This window comes from Anser brachyrhynchus (genome assembly GCF_964034855.1).
Source record: "Anser brachyrhynchus genome assembly, chromosome: 25".
In the NCBI taxonomy this organism is placed as follows: Eukaryota; Metazoa; Chordata; class Aves; order Anseriformes; family Anatidae; genus Anser; species Anser brachyrhynchus.
Window position 1 is genome coordinate 2,119,887 of NC_137718.1, and position 22,319 is coordinate 2,142,205.

The 22,319-nt window shown below is 47.6% G+C and overlaps 1 protein-coding gene across 16 annotated transcripts in view; it reads right to left on the reverse strand.

The window, feature by feature from the left end:
* The window catches only part of LOC308182633 (uncharacterized protein), a 172,799-nt gene that overhangs the window by 65,941 nt on the left and 84,539 nt on the right, over positions 1 to 22,319 (reverse strand). The window contains exons 1-5 of one of the 16 annotated variants that reach the window (XR_013941957.1): positions 13,976 to 15,429; positions 12,246 to 13,718; positions 11,838 to 11,903; positions 3,735 to 3,805; positions 765 to 2,403 (exon numbers count right to left, since the gene is read on the reverse strand). The gene's annotated coding sequence lies outside the window, so the exon portion shown is untranslated. The other 15 variants (XR_013941959.1, XR_013941962.1, XR_013941958.1 and 12 more) reach the window with 15 other exon arrangements.

Sequence of the window (22,319 nt, forward strand, 5' to 3'; positions counted from 1 at the left end):
TAGAGTAGCTCTATTTTTCTTCTGCATGGAAGTAAAGGAAAACCTGTTTTAAGAAGTCAGAGCAATCCAGCATTCCTGCCATGCTTTTTATCCACAGGGGTGCAGGAGGGATGCGATGGCTGCTGGTCTGCAGATGCCCCGAGCAGCAAACCTGTAAGACCTGGCTCCTGCTGGTGTGTGGCAGCGGGGCCTGGAGGGCACGGAGCCACCAGCCCTGTCTCAGGCTGTGCCTCTGCTCCTCGGGGACCTGCAGTTATATATGTGGTCATGTGCGCCTGCGGTTTTTAAAACAAATGTGCAGATTATATTTATTATTCAGCATTGGCCAGATGGCCAGGAAGTGGAGTGTGCCGCTTCCAGAGGGCCCTGCACCGAGTGGTATTTCATAAAGAATTAGAAGTCCCTGCGGCGACATGAAGTGTGTCGCATTTAATTCTGGGCGTAGCTGCTGACCTGGCTTGAACTCCATTAGGGAGCATAAAACAAATTAAGTACAGTGCCGAACTCGGAGGCCAAGGTCCGCTGAATCACGGAGCGTCTCAGACAGCAGACAGACAAGCCTGGAGCCTGGCGTTACTTGTTTCAGGGAGCGCTGGAGGAGAAAGTGATAGCACTGGGAGTGGAGACAGGCAGGGGATTTAAGAACTGGAGTGAAGTGAAATAAGAAGATGGTGGAGCTCCCTTGGTCACCAGCTCTACCACCCGTCTCCTCTGCTTGCCTCCATGCCCTGAGCCATGCACCCCTGCCCTGCAGAGCCAAAAAAAAAAAAACAGAGATAGGAAAGAGCCTCCCTTGCTCCTCCTTAAAAGCTGCTTCTGGCACGACATCTGCAAAACACTGACGGCTTTTCCTCCTTGGGCTCTTGCTTTTTGGTATCACAGCTTTGCCATTGCCTAATACACTTAGAGAAGCTTCTACCACACCAACACACCTAAACAAACAAGCAAACCAAGCCAGCAAGGCAGTTTTTTTTTTACAGAGGTATCTCTGAATATACCTATAATATCTATAGCTTGTTAGTCACTTTACAGGGGGCAGGAACTTCACTTCTTTTCCTTTTGTGTTTAGGAAGCTGCTCATACCACGCACTCTCAGGTCAGAGCTGCTGGTGTGAGGTCCTGCTACATAGCAGATAAGTAAATTAGCAAATAAAAATGTTTTGCTCAACTTTGGTGCCTTCCATTCTTTCTATACACAGGACATTTTAAGGATTGTAATTTCTGGCTATTAAACTGTGTGTATAATATAAAATGTTTTAGTCTAGGTAGAAAACCCTAGAAAAGAAACTAGGAAAGAAGGTCTTCAAAAAAATTTTTTTTAATAAAAATGCATTTCCCTAAGCTAAAATGGAATAAAGTGCAGTGATATTCAGGATAGAACAGAGTTATTTTCATCTAGAAATTGACATCAAACGACCTTAACAATGCAGTGCCAGACACCTAATTAAAAGTAAAATTAAAAACAAGGAACATGCAGATCTAATTACATTTTTAAATGGGAAGACATTGAGAGGAAGGAAGAGAATAAATGATTTACAATTTTTTCTGGTGATGACTCTGCAGTTAAAGCAGAGACATCCCCTGAGGATTCCTGAATCACTTAATGTTCTGCTTGTTTCTTAGGCTTCTTTCTATTATGTTTTCTCCATAGAGGGGTGTGTGTAACAGCGAAGAGGAGAGTAGATCCTGGACAAAACATCAAGAAAGAAAATTAAATGATCCGTGCAAACTCCCAAATGACTTCCTATAAGAAATAAACCACATTATCTTCGGAAAACCGGGACAGGCATTGATTCCACGTCCTCATACAGCCCCATTTGAATGGCTATAAAGATGAAAAGCGCTTATCTCCTCTCTTTAGGAAGGGGACATGGCCATTCTAGAATGGTTAAATGTTGGAGTGTGGGGGGTTGATAAGGCACACATCGGGACCAGGGTATCCTGACAGTTACCAGAACAGCTGATAAGGGAGTAATACCGAACAGAGATTTGGTTGAAACAAGAAGTATTCTTATCAAGGGCTGAACCTGGCTGACCTGGATGAAATGTAGCTTCTGCTCCTGCTGATGTTCCCTGAACCATGGGCAAGAAGGAAAGACTCTGAAGGCAGAGCGGCCCCACTGGGGCATGAAAGCAGGCAGAGGGGAATCTTACTCCGGGTGCTTTGGGTTCCAGAGACAGATACAGCCCAGATGAGGCCAGTCCCATGGCACTGGCTCAGCTGGAGTTAGATTTTTGCCTCCTCACCCCATCCGGGGGCAGAGTCCTGAGCACGGAACGTTTTCGTCTTAGAAAGGCTGCTCCAGGGTCTGCTCGGCGCTGTCAGGCTGCCACCTCTGCTCACGTTTGTCACCTTCAGAGTCAGAGTTCTTATGAGGGACTACCTTTGCTGGACACTTTTCTCTGCAGGAAAAATGGGAGCAGAGGGATTATGGCCAACTGGAGAACGAACAATGCCGCTTCTGCTCATCTTTGTACACACAATATATTCTGAAGGATGATCCACGAACTCAGTCTATTTTGGCAGCATCAAAAGGTGTGCATGAAAAGCTGATGGGAAAGAGAAGGACTCTGAATTTCCTACTGTAAACTCTACCTTTGCATTCCTAACCTCATAGACACTCCAGGACATCCTCTTCCCAGTTGCTGCTGTAGCCATAATGTATTAATGTCCAAAGCAGAACCACAGCAGGAGAGCCTGTGATCTCCAGCGACGCACCTGCCTGCAGGAAGGAAACGAGAGGAATCCCATTCCCAGTGAATTTGTCAGAGAGAAGTTTTCCCTCGGTGCTTCCTGAGTTACCCTATGCCATAAACAGCCTTGTTTCATTTGGCTCAGTTATTTATGACTTAATTCTGGGTTGCCAAGGAATGTCTGACTGATGAATATTGCCAGCAGAAGGCTATTTTTATCCTGAGAGCACATGCAAGCCGCTTCCCTGCTTGGCGCCATATTTCTCTGGGGCAGGAAGGATGTGTAGCATCGCATTTATTTTACGCTCCCTGGTAAAAGTGGGAACTTGGTGGTTCCTACGGATGGATGCACGATGGATGCCCCTCGCCACTCCAACCCTGCAACTGGATGCTTGCTGGAGGTGTCTGCCCACCAGCACAGCAGAGCAGCTTACACACAGCCAGAAGCAGCACAGATGTGAAGGCAAGGGGACACGCAAGGAGGCATTAGGAAATGAAAATCCAGCTTCTCCTCCTCCAGGCAAGGACTGAGCAGAAATCAAACCGCCAGTGGTAGCCTCACTCATTGTATAGAATAAATATCTGCAAGCCTGCTCTGACTGGGTGAAGGCTTCCCGTTGCTGTGTGCGTGCACATGTGTGTAACAGGTGAAAGGCAGCTGCATTGTGAAAGGGCTGCACAAAGCGCCGAGCGGAGCCGGAGCTGCCTGCTGGCCCCGGCCATTAGTCAGCAGCAGCAGGTTGGCAGACAGCAGATAAATCTCCCGGTGCACGTGTCCGCAAATAACGAACGCTGCCTTCATGCACTGCCTCTGCTGTGTAATCATCTATTAGCGCTAATTGCCAGAGCCCAGAGCCGAAGTGGCCTTTCACATTAAATCATATGATAAATAATATAAAAGATCTGCTAAAAGGGCAGCTGCGGGAGAAAGCTCCTCCCTGGCTTACCCCTGTGGAGCTGGGTGCAAGCAGGGGTTTGGAGGGAGGGAGGAGAGGGCCCCTGCAGAGCACAGGGGTCCCTGCTGATACCTCAGCACTCACCTCATTGTGGTGCCAGAGGTGTCTGAACCTGCAGCTCGGGGTTTCCCAGGTATTGAAGCATCTCCTGGGCCCTATGGGGACATACAGACCAGCAGTGTCTCCCCCAGGGAGCGTAACGGAGGTGAAGGACGGGAGGGAGTTCTCCACGAACAGCTCTTCACAACACCTCACCACAGGGCACGTGGCATTAAATGTTACCGTTCTGACGTGCTATATGAGGCTCTGATGAGGGGGGAGGAACCTCATCCAGGATGTTTATCACTTACAGCCTAACTGTGGTAATGCCACCGAAACACTTGCAGATGCTAAGCATGCTGAGGGGGCAGGTTTAGTGACTTGGGCTGTATTTTAGGAGCCACACATGACCAGGAGCTGTTTGAAGGATTCTGGTTGTCTCCCCAAAGCAGGTTGTCTGTGCCTCCTCTGAGCCCAGCAACCCAACTGACCTCAGAACTGCAGCTCCTCCACCTACCCTGTCCACAAACCCTGCAGACCCCGCAGATGATTGCAGTGGGGGCGTCTACAACATAACGGGACAGCTTAGATCCTGCTCAGCTATAAAGAATAAACAGAAAGAACACAAACTAATCTGCAAGCGTCCCTGTGTTAAGAAGAAAGGTGCTTCTGTAGGTGCAGCTCACAGCACTGGCCCAAGCTGCGGCTGAGATGCGGCATCCCAAGAACATCAAGGTCAGACCAAAATTAAACCGGAAAAGATCAAGATAATGGAACTTCAATTAAACCCAGATCCATAACAGGGAAGAGTTCCGCACGCTGAACAAAAATCCAATAAAAAATAGAAGTGATCCCTTTAAAATTGGAGACTTCATTTACTCGAGTGACAAAAAGGTTGTAAAACAAGTCAGCATTATGTTCTAACATTGTAGGTTACAAAATCAAAGAACCTCATCCCCATCGTGGGGGTGAGTGGGTGCAGGGAGTGCACAGGTGTGCTGCAATAGTATTTCAGGCCTGAGGTTTATGTCCTTCACCAGGCTGAGAAATCTCAACGCAGAATCAGCTTCAGGAGTCCTGCGTGACAGGCACGGCTGAATAACGGATGGTGGTGCCAGCAGGGATGGGTGTGATGCATAGCACGGGCCAGGGAACATCACCTTCCTGGTAATTTTAGACTGTGGCAAAAGAAAGATTTGAACCCACATCATTCTTTGGGGAGCAAAATTAATAGACCTGCATCTAGTGCTCTCGCCCACCAAGCCTTGCTGAGGGCTGTACTCTTTATATCGTGTTAAAAAAGATAACACTGCAGGAAAAAGAAAGCCATAAATTGGTGCTGCACCACTTTCAAGCAGACAGTTTTTAATCAAATTTGCATTCTGTGCCATTGGAATAGAGGCCCAGTTTTGTGAAGATCTCAATTTCAAAGCTCTCATCAATGGGTGGATTGATTTTGTTTCTGAAGAGCCAATCGCTCTTTATAGGTCTCTCAATTGGACCTGAACTCCTGTTCTCATCCAGCCCCAAGTGGGGCTCATTTTCCCTCCATTCAGAACACGCTCCCGCGCCTTCCTCCTGCACGAACACCGCACGTGCTCCTCATCACCGCCTTTCAGCAGAGGGATTTGTCTGCAGAGCTCTCCTCTGGAGTGGTTTCTGAGGACAGCCTCCAGGAGCCTGACCTTTGTCTCCCTCCCGCAGGTTTCAACCAAACACAGCCCCGTGAGGGACACAGAGCAGGGGGGTCCTGCCAGGTCCGTCTCCTACCATCTCTCGTTCATTTTTCCTATGTGCTTCATTTATTTTTTTTTTTTGTTTTTTGGCTAGATAGATAGAGGAAGGATTATTACACACAGGATTGCTGCACTCACCTCCATTTTAAAGCTCCAGAGCCAGAAATCTAGAAAGCCTGGAAGGAGTAGCTTTTGCAGTCGAGACATTGTGAAGCTGGCACAAAGCACTGACTTCATCCTTGGACTCATTCCTGATACGGAAACAAGTGCTGATTCTAATTTAAGATGTTCGCAAAAGCCAATAGGAGCAGGAAAAGGAAAAACCCTGTCTAGATTTGTCTGAGGTGTCAGAACTCATCTTCATCCCTCCGATGGGGATACCCTTCAAGGCCCTGCCGTGGGAGATATCTGCTGTTGTAAGGGATACTGTAGTCCTGCCAGCCCTCATGATTAAACCATGAGGGACTCAATTTATGCTTTTAATTTGACTTTTTCATGATCCCGATACTTGGTATGCAAATTGCTGTGTTCCTGCCTACCCACCCTTCACCACCTTGTTAAAACCACTTGTCAGTGGTAGGGCTTTGCTGCACGCCAGGACTCACAGCAGTCCTTCCCTGCATGTATTCACAGCCCTCCCTGGCTCGCTCTCAAAGCGGAGGTCGGATGCTTTCTTGCTTTGCCATTTTCCCTGAGCTAGAAGAGCCAGTGCAATCATTTTGTTCTGATCTCCTGACCTACAGTAGCTCAGGTCAGGAGATTTTACCCACTGATTTTCCCGATGGAGTTCAGCAACATGTGGTTAAACAAAGCCGGGAAATTCCTCCTCAGCGGGGACCCTTCCTAACCCAGCAGCACGCTGCCAGAAACTTTTCCCTCCAAGTGCAAGAGTTCATGCAAGGTGCCCTCGATACTGGCTTCCTAGAGCAGCAACAGTGAGGCTGGACCCAGGACACCCTCCTCTCGGGGTGCATTTACAGCACGGACCAGCAGGGCTTTGCCAGCACAGCCTGGTTTGCACAGTACTGACACTGCTGCTCTCTTGGCACAGGGAGAAGGCAAGCAAGGAGGCAGCACTTGGGAAAACATTCAAATACCACCAGTATCTGCAGATTCCCCAGTATCAGGTAAAGCCTAAGTGTTCACCCGCCAGCTGTGCTGCCACAAAGCCCCCGTGCAGACCATAGCGGGACTTGCAGGTTGAGCCAGGAAAGATCTCAACCCAGCAAGAGCTGTAAGGCTGCTGGAACAATTAAGAGTCACCTAATAGACATGACAAAAATACTACAGAGATGGAAAATGACTATTCTCTTTTGCTCTTGGCTGTTGTTTAAGAGCTCCTCCTCTGCTTTCTGCTAGCTTGATATGTCATTATGGATTAGAATAAGTCTGTCTGAGCTGTGTTTGTGTCCTCCCCTTCCCTGTCAAGCACTTGGTGGGGAAGGCAATGTTATTTACCAGGCTGAGTTTTTCCTTTTTTTCTGTTCACGCATTCTCAGAAAAGTTTGCAAACCATAAGCTGACCCACAGCAATCAGGTGCTGATGAAAACTGGAGGGCTCTTGTCCTGGGTCACCCAGCCCTCCGCTGACAGGAGGCTAAACGGCTCTGAAAGGGCTTTTCGCTGAGGCTCTGGGAAAGGCCAGCACCTCCCTGCCCTGCACTAATTCCTCTCCACATGGTTTTCTTAACCCCCCAGAGCCTCTGCTGAGCTCTGCCCCGGCACCGTCCCTGCAGCCAGCCCCCAGTCACGCTGGCGTCCCGGGAGCAGCAGCACCACAGCTGGCAGGGGCTGACCCGGAGGCAGGGACACGGGAGCAGAGTAGGGACAGAGCCCAGGAAAGGGAATGAGGACCCCATAAGTGGCACTGGGGGGGGAGATGCTGGCCAGGGAGGGTGCTTTAGGCAGCTGTGACCGCATCCAGTAGGGCAAGTTACGTGCTTGTAATAATATATTGCAAGAAAGCCCTGCCACTGTGGAGGACAAACTGCTGTTTGACATCAAAGCATGAGGACGGGTGGCTGCAGTGCTCACCCTTTATTTCTGCAGAGAAACAGGACATGTTGAGCAGAAGTTAGGCCACATAAATAGTTACTGATGATTGCCTTTGATTCCAGAGACAACTGAAGTAGTGATAGAGGGGGAAGAAAGGGAGGCCCAGGGCTCCTGCCCTGAATACCTGGGTGCAGCAGAGCCCCTGCCAGGCAGCAATAGCAGGCTCCATCTGCAGCTATGGTTACAATTTTCTTGGGCTGTCAGGGAAATTTTGATTGCTTTTGCTGTGCATGTCTGATCAAACAAGCCAGCCAGTGTGTGTGAAGGAGTTGGAGGGTGGAATAAGTAAAACACCTGAGAAAGATATAGTGAAAAGTGCCTAGAGGCAAGAGAGATGAGGAAAGACTGGAAAGAAGATGAGGACATACGCTATCAGGATACATCTACCGGGTCAGTAATTGTTTTATCAAGAAAATATAAATGCAGTGCTATCAGAAATACAGAATAGAATTGATCCTGATTAGTCTGAATAGATGAATGGTAGCAGGACAGTTAAAAGAGCCTGGCTGTGTTTTTAGCCTGATTTCCAACAGATAGATAATTGCAGGATCTTACTGTAGGCTGTGTATGTACACTTACTCCAGTTCCCAGATCATTTAAAACAGTGAGAAACCGAGCTTGCCTTTCCTTCCTCCCCCCCGCCCCCCATTTCCTAATAAGAGGGGTCCAGACAGGATTACAAGTCTTTCATCTACCTTGTGTGAGAAGAGGAGAGCTAATGAAGGGACTCGCTGAAGTGTGTTTTGCATCTCTCCACTCATATCCGGAACGTAATAGGTCACAAAGAACACACAGAAAACAGGCACAGAATTTGTATGCATTCAAAAAAACCACAGCTCCTGGCCATTCCCTTTCATTTTGTGATTCAGCAGCAAGCACAGAGTGGTGATAAAGCTGCAGTTCTTCAGAGATGAACAGCGTCACACAGATGGCACTTAGTGCCCCAGTATTCTGGCACAAGACGTGCTGACTGGGAGACAAGTCTGTTGCGCTCTTCAGGTCTTTTAGACCAGACACAGGAGATTGTTCTTTCCATTCATAACCATTCACAGCTTATGTGGAGTTTATGGAGCAAAAATAATTGCAGTTGGATGCCTGTCACTTCATTGGTTTTATGCAGTTTCATCAGATCCACTTTGCTGCCCTTTTTTATTTCTGCTTGTTCTGGGCATCCTCGGAGTGCTGCTCCCTGTGCCCCACCACAGCAAGGGTCCTCAGCTGGGAGCAGGCTGCTTTGCTCATCGAGTCTGAGCATCTTTACAGAGAGATCTGCCTCTGGATGACCCAAGCCACAGCTCTCAGCTGTCTTTGGGCAGGGCTCTCCACCACTTCTCTTGGGGTCTCTCCCTATTTCATCGGATTTCAGTGAAATGGCCTGCCACGTGTTGGCACACTTGTTTTAAACAAGTGCTCAGGAAACACTGGAAACAACCAAGTGGCAAATATGAGGGTGACTCAAATAATGTTATAGAAAGAACAAGAAAAAGTAACAAATAAGCTGCTTCTGTGCTATGTCCCTTGTTCATCACAATTCTCCGATGCAAGCACCGTGACCATGAGCAGGGGAAACTATCAGAGCACTAGCAAGCTTCCTACTCAGTATCACTGGAAACAACAAGGTTTAAAATCCAGGTTAGCTCTCGCATGACAGCGCTTCACTAACTGCACCTCTGCTGTCAGACTGCCGGTTTTATGGGCCTTGGTTTAGAGATGTTTATCATATTTATATATATATAAACCTTTACCTCAAAATTTAAAGACAAGAGTATTTTTCACAGCAGTCAGACTCCCATTTCTTATATTTTCATAGGAGTTGCAAGGAAGGAGAACTTCTAAATCACCAGGAAGCTCTGACAATGCAGACCCTACTGTGCAAGATTGCTTTTAAAAAGCACTTACTTTTTATGGTCTAATTTAGGGCGACATTGAATGTTCTCAAGAATACTTTCCAGTTCCTCCAAGTGTTCTGCCCTGTTAAAATGTCTAGAAGTCCTTTCCTACATTAATTCCAAGCCAAATGTACTGTGTGCGTCTTGGAACTGTACCAAATGGCCAAACTTTCAGTCATCATTCCTGGGATAAATTACCTCTCCATCAGGCTGGGTATTAAATGAATTCTGTAGGGACACGGGGACCAGGACTACTTTTATTTCATATACATTAGTGCTGCACTTACTGTTTGACCTTTAGCAGCTACAGGAAGAGTTGTTGTGGTGGGGAGCGATGGGGAACTAAATGCTTTTAAGATCCCAAACTCAGCCAACAAGGCACAGCGGTGTCAGTGGCAGGCAGCAATTTCAGCAGCACATTTACGCATAAGACACTGATAGAGACAGACTTTGGAGCTACCCAGTTCTGCAATAAGCTCGTTTGTCAGGGCTGGAGGGGCCCTGGAAGCAGAACCACTCCTTGGTGCTTGGGCTCCCCTGAAAGGACCCGGTATTACCACAGGCTGCAGTGGCTTCAGTGCAGCAGCTGGAAATTCAGCTCTTGGGGAAGCGAGGCCAGGTCTGCCCTGGGCTCTATCCATAGGGGGACATCCCCTGAACCTCTCGGCGGCCCTACAGCAGGCCTGCAGAGCACAGGCTTGAGAGAGTGAATAGACTTCACCGTAGGAGGGCTGTGGAGCAGGTTTCCTCTCCTTGCCTTCTGTCCCCCGTAACACATGCACGCTGACAGTCGCAGCTTGGGTTGGTACCACGCTCTTGTTTGCGGGAGGAAGATTGCTCGCCCACCAGCCTGGCAGCGCTCCCTGCTCGCCACCCAGGAGGTTCTGCAGCAAGCGGCAGCCCCAAGGAGCGGGCTGGGAGCAGGCTTCCCTGCAGCAACCCTTCCCCACAGCACCCTGCCGGCGCTGCTCTGCAGTAGTTCAAGTCCATTAAATCCTCCTCGCTCTTTCTCGAAGAATTTCCCTGCCTCTGATCTATTTCTCCAGCAATCCACTTAGCAGTGGAGACCGACGGGGGGGGGATCTGAGAGCTGACAGCCACATTTACCCCCTGGTCAAGGCACCACCTCCTCAGCACCTTTCCACCATCACATTTCAGCCCTCTCTGGACAAGCTGACCCTACAGGCCAGCAGCAGGAACATCCCAAGTGTGTTTGGGGTAAGAAGCCTTCCCATCGCATTCCTGAATTTGTTTTTAGTAACTCATTTATTTTCTGTGGCTTTCCCTCCTAAATTATCATGTGCTGGGTAAGAAATGCAGTTCTCCCCCCTTCTTCATATAGCACACAAATGCAGAGCTGCTACTTAGCAGAAAAATAAAAGCTTCCCAGCACCAAATAAAAAGGCTCCAGGCTGTCATCACTTTTGAGTAAAGATTCATGGAGATCTTCAAGCAAGGCTTATGTTTAGGGTACAAGGATACTTCTGACTCTGCTATTTTATTTATTTTTTGATGGTGAGGAAACAGAAATTTATATTTGGGAAATAAAAAAGCTCCAAAGGTGCTTGAAAGCAGATCATTTTACAGCACTCATTCTTGGCTTGCTCCAGCTGTCCTAGAGGGAGCTTGAATAGAATCACTGAAGACCTGGATTCATTGCAAGTGGTGCAGGGAAGGGAAACGAGGAGCTCATCTTGTTACTCTTTCACTAATTGCAAAATTGGAAGAAAGCTACTCATCTGATTCATAAAGTGCTTTGAAATCTGTGACATATATCAGAGATGGGGCCTGTGACAACATCATCCTCCACTACAGTTTGTAAAAAGAAGAAAAGCTGCATCTGGGGGCCAGTTAAAGTGAGAGGTTTTGTGCAGTAGGAAAACACATTGGCTGAGAAAGCAAACTCCAACTCTTTTGTGAAAAAATCCCACGAGTTCTCTACAACATAAAAAGCAAAGGAAGACAGAGCCCATAAATAAATCTACTTGACATCTCGGAAACAGGCATGGTTACACATCAGTCCTCAACCAGCAAGGCAAGGCAGGTGTCCTGGGGAGAGCCCAGGGACAGCAGCCCAGCCTGCCCTTCCCAGCAGCAGCTTGCAGAAAAGGCTGCAGACACATCCTCAGCTAACCAGAGCAAGCATTTATAGAGCAGAAAGACAGCCAAGCTAAGACCATATCAATCACAAAATATTGAATCCTCACCAACAAAAAGCATGTCCTAAGGCCAGCTAGGTTTCACAACTGATGGCAAGAGGTGCCTCACGCTAAGCCATGCTTCCCCATCCCTCCTACCAGAAGGAAGAGTTAAAAGCAGTAATGCACGTTCCCACTGAGAGTCATCTCAAGCACCTAAAAGCAAACAGCACTCTCATGAGGTCAACCCACTGCCACATCCGAGCATCCCTGGTGATTTGCAGTCTCTTAAAAAAAAGAGCTCAAACATAAAACAGATTTTCTCCTTACCTGATGCTTCTTGTTTCCCAGTGTCAAACCACTGCCACATCTCAGCATCCCTGGTGATTTACAGCCCTTTAAAAATAAACAAGACTTTAGACTCAGGACAGATTTTTTTCCCTCACCTAATACTTCTGGTGCCCACCCACAGATCACTTGGGCAGATCCAAGAACACAGAGTCCCCTATTAGTTCTTCTGAGTGAGACCTGCTGATCGCAAGAGCTTTCCCCTGGAACATATTTATTTGAACCTTCTCCCCTACTGAAGTGGGATTCAAACAGCTTTCCATAACCCCTTTTATGAGGTACCTCAGCCACCAACACCACATGGAGTGCCTAGACTCAGGTGGCCTAGGTCACATCCTAATAGCAAGCACCCTCTTTCCTCTTACAGTGCTATACTAAACAGGAGCTCACCAGCTGTTTAGGTGAAGGAAGCTCCTTTCCACCATGAGGAATAAGGAGAACCCAGCCACAGTCATCCTCCATCAAAAGGAAGAAAAAGAGCAAAAATTGCATATGGAAAAAAGTCAGCAAATGCTTCACAGGCTTGGATGTGCCTAAGAGCCTTAGGCCCTCATCTGTGGTCATTATAAGGGGTTGGCTACAGAAGGGCATGTCCATGGAAACCTTAATTTGGGAAACAACTGATAAAGAGGCAAATTAACAGAGCCTGGGAGGGGGTATGGTAGGGTGATTGGGGGTACTGCTGACGTTGAACTTGGCTTGCTTGTGCTGGGGCCGTGACGGCAAGGAACAAAAGCAGCAGCAGGCTTTAATTGTACCTGTAATCAAGAGGAGCCTGTGCTACTGGGCTGAACCTTGGCATGCTGGGCAAACTGGGTTGCCAGGTGTCTCTTTTCCTGCCCTAGTGAGACAGCAAGCTTGATGAGACGGCTCTGTGGGCTCTGTTTGCTGTGCACAAGTTCTGTCATCTCCTGGAGCTGCCTCGCCAACTCATGGAGAAGCGAGGAGCGGCAGCAGGCGGCTTTCTGCCAGCCCTGTTCCCTGACTCAGGCTGCTGGCAGGTGGCCACCTCCAGCTCCAGCCTTTGGTACAGAACGTGTGCAGGGAGTGAGGCACAAGCACCCAGGCTGGGATGAACGAAGCGTGAGCGGACGTGTGGCTGTGAGCATTTCAAGAATGATAACCAAGGACACTGCTTCCATTCAGTCAAAAAGCCCCAGAGACCTGTCCCCTGCTACTGCAACAGCACAGGTGACTGCCAGCAGCAGACCCTGCACTCTGACAGCAAAAGGAAGGCAATCATATTGCTAGTGCTGCTGCTTTTTTCTGTTAGCCCAGTGTGAGAGGCTAGAGAAAAAGGGCATAAAACCCACCCAAAAATTACACTGTTGTTATCAGACAAGAGGAACCCTGTGTCGACCTAGCAGCCTGCATCCCATGCTCTGTGCTGCACACGGGTGATGCTGCCTGGGCCTCTTGGACGCACAGACTTTGCTTTAAAAGCATGGAGGTGTAAATGCAAGTGGGTCAACGTGCTCAGAAATATTTTTCAATAAAAAATTCAATCTCCCCTTTCATAAGATCTCACACTGAGCTTTGTTACACAGTTTTGCAACACACGGAAGCCCACTGTTGGCACGTTCCCCCGCTTCGCTCTGCTTTGGGAGCAGAGGCAGAGGACTGCAGCGAAGCAGAGCTATGAACCAGAGGCAATCCATCAGGCAGGCAGGGGCACCTTCAGGAATTTCAGGCACAGCGGTGAGCCACGGCCCTCGGTGGAGGCACTGCCTGCTCTTCTGGGTGCCAGAGAGTTTGGAGCAGCATCTAGCAACGGCTGCTTCTGCTCTGGAGCTGCTTTTAGCTATTTTTAGGTGTCAGGCAAAGAGACACTCAGGGAAGTTCCTGGCATCTAAGAGGGCTCAGCTGCGGAGGAAAAAAAGCAACCTCTAGTTGAGCAGGACAGCCTGCTGTTATCAGAGCACCTTAGTTAAACAGTCCCCAAGGGGATAAAGGGGGGAATTCAATACAAACGGAAAGGTACCAATACCAGGGGAAGGAACCCAGGTGGAAAGAAATGCACTAACTAGAAAACCTCCCAGTGACATGAGGGGAAGCAAGAGTCTGTAGCCAAGTTACTTTGGGGGAAGCAAGTGGAAATATTTATTAGCTGGGAGCAGTACCGTGTCCAGAAAGAGAAGCTGATAGAAAAGCATTTCTCCTTCTCAGAAGAGAAGTGTGATTTCTTCCCATTATTCACACTCCCGTAGCACTACTGACATTATTTCCTGGTGCTCGCTTCCTGCGAGCACCATTGCTCTCCTCCAGAAAACCCAAGCTCCTGGTGGCTGCCCAGGGCTGCCCAGCACAAACTCCTGCTAGGAAGGTTCCTCTCTCCTAAGCCCCAGGAAGAGCCCCAGCTGCAACACGATGAGCTGGGCGGGGAGCAGAGGCTACACCACACAGGGAGGTTGACGGGTGCTTGTGTGGCCTGATCCCTGCTGGGTTTCTGGTGCTAATGCGACCTGCACAAACTTACTGACTGCCCTGGGAGCTTCCTTACCTTGTAACGAGAAGGAGAAAGCCTTGCCAGAGATAAATAGTCTCTTCCTTGTTCCACAGAGAACTAATCAATCCCAGTAGCAAAGACTGTCTGTGCAACCCTACAGCAGCACACCGTCAGTGCCAGGTGCTCAACGGTGAAGGGAAAGGGGAAGCGAGGGGGAGCCTGAAGTCGTTTTTCTTTGAAGAGACTTTTATAAACTGTAGTTAGAAATAATGGTTTGAAAATGCATGAAGAGTCCCTAGCTAGCGCCCCAGTGAACCTGTAGTGATATTTTGCCTCTAAAGCATTTAGAAATGTATGGAGAGTGTTATTCAAATGAATAAATAATACCTCTCAGACTGTTTTGCCTGAAGACCTGCATATACTTTGCATAAGCCCTTGCATTTACAGCCTGGTGTTCCAAGCCCCTCCTCGGTGAGCAAGGAGGGAAGAGCAGGAGAGAAAGGACTCATTATCAGAGCTCCGAGCCAGAAGTCCAGATGGGAGCTGAAGCTAAGGAATGTGGGGGATTTGGCTTACGGTTCAGTCTGCATGAAGGGTGCATCTGTTTTTGTCTTGAAGGTATACCTTGACTTCACCTGCCAACTGCATGCATCTCAAACTAAACGAGAGCTTCCCCTTATCAAAGTGCAATGTATCCTAGTTTTCAGTCCAAATAAGGCTTCACACAGGGAAGCAGACATCTGCTGAGCATTTGCACATGTGTTAAAAAGGGAAGACAGCACTTTCCTGCCCTCCAAAAGCGAATTCAGTACCGTTGGAGGGTAAAGAACACAGTGGAATGGGAGGGAAGCAGCAATAGCGTGCAGATAAGCAGGGATATACGTGGTTGCCATTAATACTCTTGCAGCTGGGAAAGAAGCTGCACCTTTCTAGCAATTACAGCAATAAGTCAGCTTAAGAAGGGAGGCTGCAAGAACTCTGTCCTTTCCTGCGCTGAAAAAACCCTGCTTCAGCTCAACCTTGTGCAAAGCTCTTCGAGACACAAAATCCCTTTGTGTTGTGCAGAAGATCAGGGGGCATGGTCACCAAGTCCCTCCAGCATTTAGGCTGTTTCTCTCCCAGTTTGCAGAATGTTTTGTTTGTTTCTTTATCTAGCTGAAGGTGAAGGAAACGGTTATTCACCGTCAGTTACACAGAGGCTGGAACTTTCCCTTCCTGTTTTCTCCTGCACTTAGAGCAACAGCACGTGGCAGTGCCAGATGCCACACGTTTTTGGGGGTGCTGCATTCACATATTTTAACAAAGTACAAAGCTGCAATACGCCTTGGTACATTATTCATCAAAAGGGCTAGTCTAGCATAATCAGAGCTCTTCCAGGCAACACCGAGAGAATTCTCTTATTATCTGCAATACAATATATAATATTATATACAATCTATGATACAGTGGAGACTGACTTCTGGAAGGACAAACTCTCACCTCTTTCTTTCCCAGAGCCTGCCCCATCCAAGCATTCAGTAGCTGTTTCCTGGCCTTGCAGCCTCAGTGCAGACGCAGATCTTTCAAGCACGCAAGAGCCGAGCACATAATGCAGGGCTACATATGCAGTAAGACTCAACATCTGATTACATTTATGCAAATGCCTATATTTATTAGCATAACAGGAAGATTGTTCTACTGCCTGCAAAGAAATGAGCCCCTTTATTCAAATAGATGTGTCAGTTCTGAGCAGTTAATAAGATCTATTCGTAATCCACAGGTATGCACGATAAAATCAGGATATTTAGCACTTTAGCTGGCAGAGGAAGTGCTAGGAATATTGGTAGCATGTAACTTAGAGCAATCATTAAGAGAGATATTTAAGTACTCTTCAGGGTAATTCTTGACAGCGGAAGGGAACCCAAACACACTCCAAATCGCATTCCAGTTTCAGCTGCCAACTCTTCGCTGTAGGAGCCAGCAGGATGGTGACGTCCCTGCGTGGTGCTGTGCTGCAGTGCACCAGATGAGATCCACAAAGTCGAGGGGGAAGGGACAGCTTGGCAGAAGAGAAAGCACTGTCATCATTTGCTGGAAGAGTCCTGAGGACCTGCTAAGGATAAACATACCTGGCTTCTTACTTCGATTCCTTGTGGATTATAAACTTGGATAAAAGTTTGGTTGGACACAACATCAGCTTCTGTTTGCAGCTGCTTTCCCAAGCAAAGGCTTTTGGTGTCTAACTTGGATCTTATCAACATGAGAGAGGAACAGGCCGGGTTGCACTGAGACAACGAAATCTCACTCTGATTTACTTCGTGGGGGAGAGAGAGCCGGGCAGTCATGTGTTGGCTTAGCACAGTTCTTGCCAGCCGGTCCAAGGAGAAATCAGGACTACCAAATGCAGCCCCTAACGTACAATACTTCACTGGCTCCCATTGTGCTTGGGAAAGTGTCTGGGATCCTATGGTGGACACTAGAATTGCTGTTTTCATTTTTTTCCCAATTAGCTGTGAAATTATGTTTGCAACCTGCTAAAATGCCCACTTAGACTTCTGGGTAGCAAACATCTGCCCATCTGCCAAGAGGTTTTCCAGCCGACATTTATCTAAATAGAGAAATCAGACTGCTATTCACATTTGATTAACAAACACAGACTCTAATTAGCCCATGTGATTAAGATTCATTTGAGAAGTCACTTTAACACATACATAAAACCATCACTCCTTTACTCTGTGATGATGATGGCGAGGAAGAGAGGTCCTGTCTCACTCCAACTATGCAAAGGAAAAGCAGAAATGTTTGAGAAGGGCACTCTAAGAGCAAAAGGTCAAGCCAGTGCCAGGGTAACTCCACTGGTAATCAGAGTGATTCTCCCACCGAGCAATCTGTTGCAACAGGTCCCTAACACAACTGGGCTCGGCAGGAGAGAAGTCACCATTTCTTACCAGCCCACCAGAGATATCTACCTGGGTTCTCCTAAGCTCTGCGATTACAGCACAGCAGACAGGTCTTTATACATATTCTTAGGGTCTAGATTCTAATTCCCTGGGAGAGTACAGCTGAGATTCAGGATCCAGGTCTCCCTGCACAGAGATAGGAGCCAGGCAGAGAAATTTGCCGTGTAGGAAAGAATCCCATGTTCAAAGCTGCTGCAACTTTACTGTAAGAGAGCCTGCTTAAAGCAGCGTGCTGTGGACCACTGCAGTTCTCCCACAAGACTTGGGTGTCAGAGAATGTTGTCGCTTCAGTGTTGCTAAATAACACGTCGCCTGTTGTTCATATGGTTCAATGCCGCAATTACTACAATCAATTTGATTTGTAATGTGTCCTGTCTTATGAATCACTGAGTTATTAACCTTAACAATGTCAATGAGCTGCTAGTGTAATTGAGTCTCAGCAAATTAAGGTTTGGGGTAATTATTAAGAGCTGCTTTGTACACAGGAATATATTAATATGTTATTGATGCCATGCGATTATACTCTTGCACTGAGAGAAGACTTCAGAGTGACTGTAGCAAAAGATATAAAGCCAGCCCGAGCAGCCTCAAATGACAGTAGGTATGTTGGCATATTGATTATAATTCCCTTGCATTTCCCTTGTCATATTTATATAGCACTGAGTAATTTAACGTGGTGGTGCAGAACTTACAGTTATTGGCCTCTTTGCTTCCCAGATAACGGGCTGTGACAAGTGAGGTTTCTCTGTGAGGATAACATTCAGCCCCAGCACATCCTAAGGGTGTGAATACCAGGCTGGACTGAAGAAATAAAACGGGAGAACATTAGACACAGCTTTCATCATATTTCAGTGTAAAGGCACAACCCGCAACCTACTGAATTTTCCTTCTAGGGGGATCACTGGGGGAGTTATTGCTCCACGCTGGTTAGCAGCTGTTGGTGTGAACACTTGTGTGGCATTAACATTTTTACTTTAATTAAAATATATGCAAGTTCAAAACAAAACAAAAATTGAAATGGCTAAAAAAAATCCATCCAAAATCCTGAGAAAGGAAAGAACTGAAACCCAAACAAATATGAAATACAAACGACAAATTTTGTAATGGCTTCTTCAAAAACACAATACCTGGAAGGATTTTAGAACTATAGGTGTTACAACAGGACAATCTGCTCTGTCAGTTGTACATGTAAAAATATAAGTACCAAGAAGTCTATCATTTCTTTTGTCAGCAGAGAATCACCTGCAATCATCTAAGCTCTTTTCAAAGGATTCAAACTGAGCCGAAGGAAAAGAAAAGAAAAATAAACTAGAAAAAAGGATGTTCTCGTAAAAATACAGCGTTAGAGCTTGTTGGATTAGTTGCTGCTTCTTAATATGAATCTGCATTTACGATGTTGTATTGCACTTCTCCTACCTATGAGATTACTGTCCTTGCAGGCCTGACACTTAAAGTGCTGTCACACTTTTCTGGTGAGAGAGATTATTTCCCTGTACAAACACACCCTCCCCGTATGAGAACTGTGATAGTGAAACTGGCTGCTGGAAAGTGAGAGGCAATTTTTCAGCTGCCGAATACGGTTCTACTATCTCCATTTAGAGCAGAAAATCTCCCATTACCTTGGCTGTGCAGAGCATACAAAAAAGCTCGTTTCATTTCCCAGGCAGGGCTGGATTTGGGGAGATGTGATATCAGCTAGAAGTAAAATATTTATGCAAATATTTCTTCCCAGAGCAATCTGTATTTTTAAAGCTCTCTCCTCGCCACAGATATAATGTCTGACTGTCAGCACTGAGCCTGCTGCTGGTCTTCCTAGAGGAGTCATCCGCTGCTAATGGCAAAGATTGTTAGTGTCACTTGCCAGTACTAAAGGTTCCCCTGAATTTGTTTGGTCTGTTGCTGGTGATTATTCCTTTCTGCAGGCTGGGTCTGAAGGAAAAAGAAAATTGGACACATTGTCCTGGGGAGTCCTGCGGCACAAGCAAAAGGAGATAAGGTACAAGGGGAAGGGAAAGTAAAACCAGCTATCTCGTTGACAGCTGTCTCCGACAGTGCAAACACTTCCCTGTTGCTCCTCTGTTGAGGGTCTCTGTGGCCAATACAGATTTCTGTGCTGTTACTGATCGGTATTGCAGATGCCCACAGTAGCAACCAGGTGGGAAGTTAACATATTGCTGCAGCAACACTTCCTCAGCCTAATTGAGCTGCAGACTTCAGTGTGCTATTTGGCTCCTTAGCGAAAAAACAGCCCTGTCTCCAAAGTGCCGATTGTCTAATAAAGAGAAGAGATAGCACATGGAGGCACTGGAGTCCACGCTAGTGGAAGAGGGTGGTGGCGGGTGACAGGGCCTGATGAACAGAGGGGCAATGCCCTCATGGTCACTCAAAGGCTGGGTGAAGCCAGCTTACCTCAGTGCTGCAAGCAGCCCTAAAAACGACTTGTGAAAGGGGCTTTGCAAGCACCAGCAAGCGGTTTTGAATAGACCTACAGCAACAGCCAGTTGGGGTGAGAGACGGGGATGCTTTCTAATTAGGAAGAAAAGGAATTGTTCTCCACTAGTCCCCCCTGTGATCTCACCCCTTGTGCACAGGCAGGAATGTTAAGGCACTGTCACAGAAAGGAGCGCATTGTTCCTTGTGTCTCTTGGCAAGGGGAGGTGAGGCACAGGTCAAGCATAAGGATGGGCTGGGGCAGCCCATGGGGCCCAGCAGACCCCCTGGGTGCTCAGCTTCTCTCTCCAAAAGCCCAGCCTGTGGCCACCAGCTCCAGGGGAGTCCCAGCTCCTCTGGTCATCGGCCCGGGACCTGCCCAGGGCCCATCTGAGTCCTTCCTCGCAGTGATTAAATATGCTGTTCCTAATAAGTGGTGACATGGCAATTTTCTCCATCATGTCAGTTGTCAAGGGGGGACAGCGGATTCCCCTCGCAGCCCAGAACTTCACTGTCAGCCTCCCTGAGACACGCTGAGGAGAAATAAATCAATTACGGGGCCCAGCAACTGCGATCTGCTTCACAGCAGCTGCCCCAGACAGATGGGACAACACTTCTGGCTCAGTGCTGACAGCCTCCCCTGGAGCAGAAAGCCTCGGCGCTGTGGGGCTGAGCGATGCAGAGGTGTTTTTCCCCTGTAAAATGGATCCCGGCCCCCAGCTGCCCCTCACCCTCCTGGGGCTGGCTGGGTGCTGGGCAAAGCACAGCTTGGGGGCTGTCTGCTCGCAAAGCAAGCACCTGGGTTCCTGCAGTAGTGGCATGGACATACAGTGTATGTGCCTGTTTAATTGAGAAGAAAAGGCAAAGCTGATAGCATAAGAGTCTTGTGGGATGTACAGTCAGCCCAGGCATCAAGTGATGCTCTGTGTTGAGCACATGGGCCAAGTGATCCCACTCAGAAATTTGCTCTTAGTTTTCTGAGGACTACTCATCAAAACAGCCTTTTTATTTCATTTTTTTTCCCCTTTGTATTCTTCACTTGCATCTGTTGTTTTCAGGGGCAGAAGTGCTCGTACAAAAATTCCCTGGTTTAGAAATCCCTCCTGAAATTAACCATCTAGAGCATTTGAGCCTGATTTCTGAGGATGTCTTCTGGCCAGAAGCAGTGGGGATAGTGCTGATTTGTAAGAGTTAAGTGGCTCTTGTTGGAATTATGGGCTTTAATTTTCTGTTCCTCTTAGCATTCATTTACTGACACAACTAGCCGCTTGCTACCTTTATTAGTGCAGTTGGTGGGCAACTTTCCAAATCAATTAATGTTATTGTTTCATTTCTTAGGGCTGTAAAATCACAAGATTTATAAGAAATACGTAAGTCTATGAAGTATGCCATAGAACTATGGCAGAGATGGAGAGTAATTAGATCAGCTAGAGCCACTGCAATCCCATCTGCTGAGCATGTTCCATTAAAATACCTTTCTCTTTGCTTCAAGAAATATTATTAGCTTAAATATCACAGGAAGGGGGGAGGAAAACACAACGGGTTTTCATATTAATGCTTCTCAGATACATTGGAAGGGGAAATGGCAAACAGCTCTTCTCTCTTGGGGTGCTTTTTCCCGTTAGAGCCGGTATCCTAAATAAGCGGGACTTGGCACTGAAAGCAGACCTGTCAAGGAAGTGCCCTTGGCATTGGCTTGGCGTTCTTCCCCTTTGGAGAACAGCTAAAAAAGTTGGAGGGGACCAGCGAAGCAAGGCCATAAGAGGGATGACCAGGTCCCTGGAGGCCTGATCTCCTGTGAACTGACAGAGGAACAAGCTGTGGGGACCTGAGTGGCCTCCTGGTTGTGGAGGGACCGAGGGGTTGGGGTCATATCTGAGGCACCTGGAGAGAGCTGCTGACGGCATGGGCCTGTGCAGAGAGACCTGCAGAAGGTTTCCTCTGGCCTGGAGGTGCCCTAGGCTAAATGCTCTCTTGTATCACACCACAGTTCAGACTGGATGGGATCTCTGGAGGTCTTTAGTCCAACCCCTGCTCCGAGCAGGGCCAACTACAAGGTTAGATAAGTTTGCTAACCTGACACGATGGATAAAGAACAGGTGGGATAAGAAGGACAGTGGCAGAACAGGCAGGTGTCTGAGTGCCTGTGCTCCTCTCCAGGTGCTGGACTACCTCTAGATATGGCCTCAAATGCCGGAGAAGTCTTTAACTTTGTTGTACAGCAGCAGGAACAGTAGGGAGTGTTCACGAGCTGTCACGGCTCCAGCGCACACTGCTTCCATTCATCTTTTATCCTCAAAGAATAAATAGCCTGAAGGGGCTATAATAATGGTTAAATTGTGCAATGTAAATTAAAAGCAAAATGAAAGAGCAGAAGCCACTGAGACAGTGGAAAGCATCTCTCAGCAAGCAGGACTGAAATCAGCCATCCCAGAGTCCTCCAGGTGGGTTTGCCCCTGGAGTGGTTTTAAAGGTCCTTGTGCATTAGCGTGCTTTTTTTTTTTCATTGGTAAGCTGAGGGAATGAAAACTTCTTTCTCCAACCCTCAGTCTTGTCTGTCTAGGCTTAGATTACAAGTCACAAGGCCCCGTTCTGTTCTTCTAAAGCTCTCTGTGATGGCTCCATTTGAAAAAAGCATTCGCCACGGAC